Genomic DNA, 10,998 nt, shown 5'->3' with positions numbered 1-10,998 from the left:
CCAGACGTGGTTTGAAAAATACGAACTTCAAATACAACACCAATACCAGCTGTATTCCTAACGAGGCGGTTTCCCTCTGTGCTGCTGGCAGCCCGGTCGACTGGCTACATGGGGATCTAGACTGTAGACAAATCCCTTTCCTATGGTTAGATTGTGACTGACCTCCAGGCTATGAGGGTGGGGTGGAGGAATGGCTTGGGACATCATAATTAATCTAGGCTTTCATAGGACAATGTCGTAGTCTGTTGGCCTGCAAAGTGTCCTTCTGGAAGGAGTTGCATATTCTAAAAGCTATGGTCCAGAAGTCTTCGTACTTTGCCATTGCTTCCGGGTGAGTGTGACCAGTTTTGTTATAAGTTAGGAGGTTGCAGGGCTGTCTGGACTGATCGGGGCTAGTGAGTAGCAAGTTCTGACTTCCTCATTATGCTAATTGATATCAAAACATTGCTCTGGTTTCTGGCTGCATACCTGTCCCCTCACTTCCAAAGACAAAGAAAGGATAGCAGTTTCCTGGATGCTGTGGACATGAACAAGTTAAAGTTATGCTGACTGATGACTGTTTAAAAGAAGGGTTTCTGCCAGGCAAGCGACACATGCTTGTAATCCTAGCAGCTCGGGAGGCTGAGGCAGGAGGATGGAGAGTTCAAGGCTGGCCTCAGCAACTTAGCGAGGTCCTAAGCAACTAAGCGAGACCCTGTTTCTAAATAAACTATAAAAGAGGGCTGGGGATGTGACTCAGTGGTTAAGCTCCCTTGAGTTCAATCCTCAGTACCAAAAACCAAAACAACAACAACAAATAAACAAAAAAAACCCCAAAGGGTTTCTGACTAGCAACTCCAAACCATCACCCTTTTGGGATAGAACCCTTCCAGCATAGAACTGGTTTATAAATCCATGTACCTTGTTTCTCCATGTAGTGATGAACTTCTAGGATGAGAAATGCCTGGTTCAGATGCTGGGCCAGGGACCCCACGACTGGCCATCACATGTGTCCCCTTCTCTCTCCTTTCAACTTACATGGGAGGTATAAATAAAGCAACAACGATAAGGTAAAATTAGGTCCCCAGATCCTGCCCCACTCCTGGGCCCTTTCCCTGGGGAACTCTGGGTTCTGTCCACCTGCAGTGGATGCTGTGATGTGCAGCCAGAGCTTCTTCGGGGTGCAGGGCTCACTGCCCAGCTTCTGCAGTGTGGGCTGCTCCCAGCTGAGCCCCTTTCTGGGAACAGTTCTTGGCTAAGAACACCTGCCCGGCTCCAGGTTATGCCTCCTCCCTGGGTTCAGTCCACCTTCCAGGACTGGCCATGCCAGGGTACAAAGGCCTGCCTGCTGTCCTCCATCCAAGCCTTCTCCCACGTCCCAGCCAAGCCCCAGAGCTCCTCGGGGTCCTCTGAGGCCTCTGTCAAGGCCGCATCGTGGTTCAAATTCTCCCTCCACCCAGCCCTGCTTCCTTCATCCCCCGACAGGCGTTGAGACCCTTAAAACTCTTCACCCAAATCCATCTCGCAGCGTTCCCTGGGGAATCTGACTTGCACCCTAGTCCCGTTCAGCCTTCATTGCTTTGATTGTTTTGGAGGACATGTGAGTGTATGTGTTATCCTAGGGAATTTGTCACGACCTTCAATAATGCCGAGTGGTCACAATTCTGGGGTCAAGTGTGTATATTTTCGTGTGTCCTTTGCCTGGGTCTTGCTGGACTTTGATCCCAACCCAAGACCTCCACTGAGGCCCAAGCTCTGAACAGCAGATGGGGCACGGCGAGGCTGCCGTCAGACCCCACACGAGTCTGTCTTGGCGTCTCTGCCTGTGTTTGATGGAGCGACTTGCCTGCACGGTCAGGGACAGCTGGACTGGGGCTGCACTTCCTCCCTCTCCATGACGCTCCAGAGGTCAGGCCACCTCATGGCCACGCGGACTGTGCTTTCCCGAGGGCACGAGCTCTGATCTCCTTTGCGGTCTCCCCTGCTCTGCTGGCGGGAGAGCTGACCCCCAGGGGCTGCCTTTCCAGGCTCCCCAGTCAGCTGCGTTTGGACTGGATTTGGCCAATAAGAGGCATTGGCCAGAGCCTGGCTGATGGCCGGAGAGAGACTCCAGGATATTTGTCGCCTCTTCCTGCCTTGATGACTTCTCCTGCAGAGGCCGTGTCCCCTTCATGTCTCCAAATCCTCCATGTTCTGTAGTTCCTTCTGTTGGGGATCCAGACCCATGGGCTCCAGTGACACCACCTCCTCCTTTTGTCCCTCCAGTCTAGAGATGACAAGGGCTTCTTGCTCATCTCTGGTCACCTTGCTGTCACCTGGTTGGATTTCACTTTTGCTTTCACCCACGTGACCAATTCTCTGCCTGAAGTTCGTTCTGTTATGCGTTTGTAAGGTGGTTTATGTTTTCCCCGTTAGACGCTGACTCATGCAAGAATTTTTGCTGTTCCAGTTGAGTTGGGGTCTAATTTTAAAAAGGGGGATCCTTGAGCCATCTCTAGATGGCTGGTCTCAGGACTGCATCATCCCTCAGAACTGCCTGCCAATCATCCCAGGTCACCCTGCCCTTCTCTCCTTCCCTTATCCAGTCACAGAAGGGCTCTTTCCCCCTTATCTGCCTTTTCTGGGAATTTGGGGCAACTTCATGCCTGCATTTTATTGAATTTTAGCTTGGTCCAGGTAGTGGGGAAGAATTTAGGTCAGCAAGATGCTAGAAAAGATAGATTTGCTCCACAGCTAAACGAGGACTCCCTAGAAGGACTTCCTGGGTGTTCTGATACAGAAGTATGGCTGAGGTCGTGGGGAGTCACTGCATGAGAAAGAGGGTCAGGAGGGCAAGTGGTTGTGAGAAGCTTCAGGTACACAGGGCCACGAGGTCCTTTCACCCCAGGACTTTCAGCATCCTTAAGGTGGCCATGTCCTTTGTGAACCTCCATGAGGGGACCATAGTCCATAGCTTTCTAAGCTCATTTAACCTCAGAACCCCCTTTTTATAGAACATACCATGGGAAACATGTCTAGTAAGACTTTCATGGCCTGTACTTAGGTTTTCAATGGCCCAGTAATGTGCTGGCTTGGAGTTAGAGATATTTTCAGAGGAAAAATGTCCACTTTGTGGACAGGAGTGATCATCTGCTTGGGTTCAGTGTACTTCATGAGCTGGACACCATTTCTTCTTTGCCCATGCCCACCATAGGAGTAAGTGGGGTTCCCATCCTGTGTTGAGAACTAAAGAGCATGCCCAGTGTGACTGGTACAACCGAGCAGGTGGTGCATCCACCAAGCTCAGCACAGTGCTCCGTGCTTGAGAAGGGCTCAGCCAGTGCCAGCTGCCGTGCTTCTCCGCTGCACTGGTCAGTCTCCTTATGTGTCCAGTAGGGTGCTAAGACCTCCTCCCAGACTTAGTGGGTGTCTGGGTCCTCTATGGATTCTGAGACTTAGCCAATGCCTTGGGGATCCAAGCTATGTGGGAGCCTCCAGAGTCTCTTGGGTGGGTGGGTTAAAAGCCACTCATCTTTGTCCTTGAAAGGTTTATCCGGGTCCTTCCTCCTCTGGCCCCACCCACTTGGTTCTGTCTTCTAGAGGCCCCCTCCTTGCTGGGTCCCCGAGTTGCCTGGCCTAGCCCATGCAGCATGGAAGCCCCTGTGATCTGAGCTGCAGGCACGGCCCTAACCCATGCAGCTGTTCCCCCATCCTCCAGCACACACAGGAGTTGCTTCGGGAGCATTTGGAAATGGAATCAAAAGGCAACTCTCGCACCGGGGACCTAATGCGCAGATGCACAAAACAAAAGTGGTTTTGTCCTAAGGGGCTGGTGCCCATGTGGTCACCTCCCAGTCAGGGAGCAATGGGCTTCACAGAGCACTTCTTGCTCCATCCTCCCCCAGGGACAGGGCCCTCCTTGATGTCTGGAGAGCTGACCTTTCCAAGAGGGCTGTGGGGGGAGATGGGGCTGCAGCTGGGTCCCAACCCTCTGCCCTCCCAGCTTGGAGCCAAGGCAGGAAGGACCACTTCCAATGATGACTCAGCCCTTGTCCTTGGATGGCCAGCTGCATTGGCTGCGCAGGGCTCTGCAGCTGGCTGAGTTTGCTTCCGCCATTCTGGCTCCTGGGTTTTCTCCCTCTGACCCTCAACTTTTAATTTTGGAAGTTTTTAAACTTATAGACAAATTGAAAGAATAGTCCTATTTTTTATGCATAAGCCCAGCATCTAGAGTCTGCATTTTTAAACATTTTGCTATCTTTGCTTCATCTCTCTCTCTTTTGAATAACATCCAAAGATGAGTTGTAGTCATCGTGATTCTCTTGCCTAAGCTGGTCTCTTGTTTCTCCTTAAGAATGGGGCTGCTCTAGGCTGGGGGTGTAGCTCAGTTGGTAGAGTGCTTACCTAGCATGCACAAGGCCCTGGGTTCAATCCCCAGCACCACCAAAAAAAAAAAAAAAAAAAAAAAAGAGGGATATTCTTCTTCTTATACCCAATGCCACTATTGCACAGGGGAATATTAACTGTAATGCTATAACATCTTTTAATATGCAGCTCACATTCATATTTCCCAATTATCCTACAATGTTTTTCTATCTGTTTTTTAATATGCAATTTTAACTAGTATCCAACCATGGTATATGTTTTTATGTTTTGCATTTGATCTTTTAAAATCCAGAATGGCCCTTAGCTCTTGTTTTTTTTCTTATCACATCAAATGTTGTGAAGATTCTAGGCTGACTTTCTTTTTTTTTTCTCCACTTTTTTTTTAATTGGTACATTAGAGTTGTGCATAATGATGGGATTTGTTGTTACATAATTGTACATGCACACAATATAGCAATATAATTTGGCCAATATCACTCCCCAGCACTCCCCCCCCTCCTGCCACACCTCCTACTCCTTGGTCTACTGATCTCCCTTTGATTTTCATGAGATCCACCTCCACCCTTCTCCTCCTTTTTCCCCTCTAACTTCCACATATGAGAGAAAACATAGGACTCTTGACCTTCTGATTTTGACTTGTTTCGCTTAACATGATGGTCTCTAGTTTCATCCATTTTCTGCGGATGACATAATTTCATTTTTTATGGCTGAATAAAAACTCTATTGTGTACATATACTACATTTCCATTGATGGACACCTAGGCTGGTTCCATAGTTTGGCTGCTGTGACTTGTGCTGCTATGGACGTGGGTATGCACGTGTCACTGTAGTAAGATGCCTTTAATTCTTCAGGATAAATACTAAGGAGTCATATAGGTGTGTCATATGGTGGTTTCATGTCTAGGCCAGTTTTCTTGTAGAAGGTTCTGCACACTCAATTTATCTGATTGCTTCCTGTTGATGTCATTTAACTTTTTTCTCCATCCCCCATTGTGTGTGTGTGTGTGTGTGTGTGTGTGTGTGTGTGTGTAAACTGGAAGTTAGTCCTAGATGCGTAACTGGATTCAAATTAGACACTTTTTAAGAACACTTCTCAAGAACAGGTCCTAGGTGCTGTGTATTTCTGTTTGCCATGCATTGGAAACGTATCCTAGTTATTTTGAACTTTTCTTGACATTCAAGTTGAAAACATGGAATAAGGTTTAATGATCATCTACTATATGCCAGTACTTGGCAGAGTTTTTTATTTGGACTCAAAATAATTTTGAGGAAGGGAAGTGGGCATACCTATTGTATAGATGATGAGTTGAGCCTCTGAGGTGGCAGGGGTGGGGAAAGAAAGGAACGTTTCTTTCTTTTTTTTTTTGGTGGTGCTGGGGATTGAACCCAGGGCCTTGTGCAAGCTAGGCAAGCATTCTACCAACCGAGCTACATCCCCAGCCCCCAGGAACGTTTCTTAAATCACTGTTGGGAAGTCAGCAAGATGAGAGCTGCTTGCCTTCTGTGCTACGATGCCCACTTTACACAGCGACGTTCTGGCAAGTTAAGTGACTTGCCTAAGGTCCCAAAGTCAGTTACGAGGCCAAGCTAGCTTCATGCTCAGATCTTCTCACTCTGTTGTAGGTCCTTTCTGCCAACCACTCTGTCCCCTGCCTGGATCCTGTCTCCAGTTTTTTCTCATTGCTGGGTGAGTTAGTCTGGTGCCCAGGTTCAATCATCCTCAGTGGGCCCTGAGTGCCAACTGTGAGGGGCTGGGCACTGGGATGGGCCTTGGGGAAGTCGCTTCCCGTTGACGGCTGTCTCTCTCAGTCTCCCCATGACGTCACCAGGGCCAGGTAGGCTGGGTGATGGGCATGTCTTGTGTTTCTCTCAAGAATCAAGCACAGGTGGCACAGGTGTAGCATGAGCCTGAAGAGGCCTCCTAATCCTGGGGATCCAAAGGACGGGGCACGAACCTACAGTCCAGCAGAAGGCATTTGGAGAAATGAGGCCCAACGAGGGGCGGAGGCCGTCTTCTGCTCACACAGCGGAAGCTGAGAGTGCAGAGCTGAGAGCGGCGTGCAGGTGAGAGTCTGGACTCCGTGCTGGCGCCCTGGGTACAGTTTCTGCGCCTTTGGCTCCATCATTTTTGTAATTCTTTGTTGGAGTGGAGAGCGAGCTGGATGGGACAGCTGCAGGATGGGTGCGAGCTCAGCAGAGGGGAGGTGGGCAGAGAGAACGACACGGGCACAGATGCTGAGTGTCCTGGGGTGGGGCCCCAGGGTAACCCAGGTGTGGGGTGCCGGGTGTGCGTGCATGTCTATAGAATCGGCTCTAAAAGACTGGTTTCCCTGATGTCACAAGTCCTCCCTGGGAGATGCCAGGAAGCGCTCATTCTACCCATCCTCCTGCCACGCCTAGACCTTCGTCTCCCTGGAACACGGCATGCTCCTCCTTGTGGATCTTAACCACCAGTCTCTCCGCTTCTAGCCTGTCTTCCACCTGTGACCAGAGGAATTTTTAAAAACACCTGGGCCAGGCCATCCCTCTCTAATCCCTTACATCAGTAGATGTTACTGCTTAGCAAATCACCCCAAAGAGGAGTGGCTGAAAACAACTGTGGTTTTATTTGGCTTTGATTCCATTGGTCAGCTGGGCTCAGTCTGCTGAGCTTGGCTGACGTGGGTCTGCTGGCTCTCGGCTGGTGGCTGGATGATGCAGGGCAGCCTCACCAATGTGTCTGGTTGCTGGTAGACCGTCAGCAATTTGGGATGGGATCAACTGGGGTACCTCTCGTCCTTTTCATGTGGCCACCAGGTCTCTAGGCTGCAAGAGAGCTAGAGTCCAGGACCCAGACATGGGGGTTTTTCAAATCCCTGCTGTTACATTTGCTCATGTCCCCATTCATTAGAGCATGTGGCGGGGCCAACTCAGTTGTAATGGGGCGACTGGGGTGGAGGAAAATTCCACCTTCATGTGGAAGAGGGAAGTCTGTCTCCACTTCTGTAGTCTACCATCGCTTTCCAAGACACCCCACTACCCCGGCATACAATTCAAAGTCTAAGGCAGCCTGCTCTCCACGCCCTCCGCGATCTCCAGGATCTCTTCCCAAGCCACCTTTCCATTGCGCCCTCCGCACAGATGTGGTGTTGAAGTTGGTCCAGGATCTCAACATTTTCAAAGCCCATTGCCTCCCCCACGCCTTGGTCTGGCTGTTTCCCCCCGCCCACCGGCCCCATGTCTGTGCATCCTTCAAGGTCGGCTCTGGTGCTACCTTGTGAAGGCCTCCCTACTTCACCTCCATGCCACCGTCTCACTTCTGGGCCTCAGAGCCTCTTCCTTCCCTCCCTGTAGGGGCACTTCTCCCTGCTGACAGGGGCTGGGGCACATACTGTTCCCCCGGCTGCTCCAGCAGGAGTTTTGGAGTCAGGCTGTCTGGGCTGGAATCTGGCTCCTTCAGGTCCTATGTGACTTTTTTTTTTTTTTTTTAAGTGGTGCTGGGGATCGAACCAACTCTACCAACTGAGCTATCTCCCCAGCCCTCTATGTAACCTTGTGCATGTCACGTCACCTCTGAACTTCAGTTTTCTCATTTCTAAGAAAAGGGGGATAATAATGGTCCTGACTTCATAGGGTCATTTTATGAATCCCAATGAAGCTCCTGCCAAGTACCCAGCAGGGTATATGTATGTGCGTTCCCTGGGGACTGTGAGCAGCCATTATGCTGGGTGGATCTCTTCTGACCTGACACAACAGGTGGGGGATCCTGAGATCATTCAGTGAATTGACCTCTTCCCCTAATAACAATGGGTCCCTGCAGACGCAGCAGATGTGGGGCTTGCCTGGTTTCCAGCATTTCCTCGGCACCCCTCAGTGTGGGGCAAGACTTGGCTGGGCCCACAGCCAGCAATAAAGTGGATGCTAATAATATCATTATATGCTGAATAATTAACTGTCATTTAAATATTCATATGTTGTTGGGGGCAAGGCCTTTTATCAGCATCTGGGGATGCATTGGCAGAGGAACGAGATGGATGTCAGCAGGACTGGCTTTGCCTGTGGAGGGCGACCCAGGGTCCGGAGAGAGCCATTGGAATGGCCACCAGACAGTCAGCTAATATATAACTGCAATATCCCCACGTGATAAACGGCAACTTCATAAAGCCTGATGCATATGAGCAAGGCTAAAACAATATTGGAAGCATTAATTTCATTTGACTAATGCTTATCTATATTTTATTCTGTTCCATCTTTAAAGAAGCCCCTCTTTCTTTCATGGGAAGCGGGGTGGGGCTGAGGCCTGCAGATGGCCAGGATTGGAGTTTCTTACCTATGCTGCCCGCTGAGCAGCTGGCACAGTTTGGTGTACACGTGGTGGGCTGGCTTGGGCCTCGGGGTCCTGCCTGAGGGACTCCTGACTTTGCCTCTTAGGAAAAGAACTCAGGCTCTATATGGAGCCAGGGGAGGGCAGCAGGGTCATCTAGGACCTGGCCAGGTGGGACCCCCACTTGTTTCTATCAGGGAGAGCCTACCGGGGATGCCCCAGGAGTCTGCTCAGACCTGTGGAGGGAAGGCAGACCAGGAGGAGGCGGAGGGGAGAAAGGGAGTTGAGGAGAATGCTGAGAGGCTGGAGGAGAATGGAGAGCAGAAGGAAGAAGAAGAAAGTCAAGAAGGAGATGATGGAACCGGAAGGGCTAGTGACAGGATGACCTGGCTACCCTGGGGGAGAGAGGCAGGTTGCTGTGATCACAAAAGGTCATGGTTCTGGAGTAGGGCAGTCCTGGGCTTGGGGTCCAGCCAGCTGTGTGACTTTGGGCAAGAAACCCACCTTTTCCAGCCCCCAGCTTCCACTTTGTCAAGTGGGAAAAATCATGGCATTTTACTGATGTATTCACGATCTATTTCTGTACAAATTCTAACAAATTTGCACAAACTTAGTGGCTTTAAACAGTGCACATTTCTCACAGTTGTGGTAGGTCCGTGGTGCAGGCGTGGCTTAGTTGGCTCTTCTTCTGAGGGTCTTACAGGACTGGGTGTCAGCCAGGATGTGTTCTCCTCTGGAGGACTGACTGGAGCAATCTGCTTCCAAGTTCACCCAGAGAGACTGCTGCAGACTTCAAGTCTGTGCCGCGGTACGACTGAAGCCCTGGTCTTGTGCTGGTGGCAGGAGGTGAACTTCATTTCCAGGTATCATCCGTAGTCACTGACCTGGGGCCTCCCCTGCAGGGCCTGTAAGGACAGCCTCTCCCTCCAGCTGGGAGGAGGTAGTGCTGTAGAGTGGAGAGAATAATGGGAGTGGCAGCCCTCGACTTTGTGAGTGATGGGTCCTGCCCATACTCATGGGAGGGGATGGCACCGAGGTATGAACACCAGGAGGCTGGGTTCGTGGGAGTCACCCTCATCTGTCTGCCAGATCTGATGAGGACAGCCAGGAATTCTCAGTGGCAGACACTGTCCGTGTGCTCTCGTTTAACCTCAGAAAGACCCCAGGATGTGAAGCAAATGTCACCACCATACTGACGAAGAAACCGTCGCATGAGAGGTTTAGGGACAGCTAGTGGCAGGAAGTGTTTGGACTGGAGCCAGGTATTCTGACTCCAGGGTCCAGAGTCAGCCACCATGTGGTCCAGTGCCCAGGGCCGCTGTGGAGATGAACCGCAGAATATGCCAAGGTGAGGTTCTGGGTATGGGCCTATTATACATTACCCCCAAATCACCTCTGTGACTCGGCCTCCTTTGGCAGCATCTGCCTGCACCCTGTACCCGGGTGGAGGTCACACGCACATCCCCGGGATAACCAAACCCGAGGCCCAGAGCCTTGGAGGACACAATGGGGACCACGGAGGCACGGCATTTGTGTGTCGATCCCTCACCTGAAACACTGCTGGCCCAAACCTATTGATCTCTGAGTCCTCCACTTAAAGGTCACTTGTTCCCCACTGCTGCTGTAACAAATCACCACACTTAATGGCTTCAAACAACATGAATTTATCATCTTGCAGTCGCAAGGGCCAGAAGTCTGAGATGGGGCTCCCTGGGCTAAAATCAAGGGACCAGCAGGGCCGTGTTTCCTTCTAGAAGGTCAAAGGCGGGATCTTTTCCCTCACCTTCCCAGCTCCTAGAAACTGCCACATCCCTTGGCTTGTGGCTCCTCCGTCTTCACAGCCAGCAGTGCTGCCAAGTCTGTTTCAGGTCGCGTCACGCTGACTCCAACTCTTGGACTGCTTCCGGTTCTACTTTTAAGAGCCCGTGTGATTATGCTGGGCCCACCCAGACCAGCCAGGAATGTTTCCCTATTTTAAAATAGATGACCTTAATTCCACCTGCAACCTTAATTCCCATGTGCCACATGACATAACAGATTCTCCGCCTCCTGGATCAGGATGTAGGCGTCTTCAAGAGTCACTCTTCTGCCTGCCACACTTCCACGGGGGTCTGGGTTTGATGCTGTGTTCGGTGTCCCATGACGTCCTTTGTGACTCCTCTCACCATTCTTAGCCCTCTTCCAGGGGTCTCCAACTCACACCAGGGGCCAGGAACCAATGTAAATTGAGCATGAGATAATAAGAGTGGTAACACTTGGAAAGGAAAAGCCTATTTTGAATTCACAAATTTTAACTCTCTGTGCTGACTTGCAGGCTTCCAGTTTGCTCCCAGGGTGCCCGTTAGGCTGAG

The 10,998-nt window shown here is 50.7% G+C and overlaps 1 non-coding gene across 1 annotated transcript; it reads left to right on the top strand.

Moving 5' to 3' along the window:
* The first annotated feature begins 4,331 nt into the window (after nucleotides 1-4,331).
* Nucleotides 4,332-4,404, top strand: Trnaa-agc (transfer RNA alanine (anticodon AGC)). The gene has a single exon. It is a non-coding gene; the product is annotated as a tRNA-Ala (tRNA).
* The last annotated feature ends 6,594 nt before the right edge of the window (nucleotides 4,405-10,998 follow it).

The sequence above is a fragment of the Sciurus carolinensis genome, chromosome 1 (assembly GCF_902686445.1).
Source record: "Sciurus carolinensis chromosome 1, mSciCar1.2, whole genome shotgun sequence".
In the NCBI taxonomy this organism is placed as follows: Eukaryota; Metazoa; Chordata; class Mammalia; order Rodentia; family Sciuridae; genus Sciurus; species Sciurus carolinensis.
Note: the sequence above shows the minus strand (reverse complement) of the source record. Positions and strands in the feature narration are given on the sequence as shown.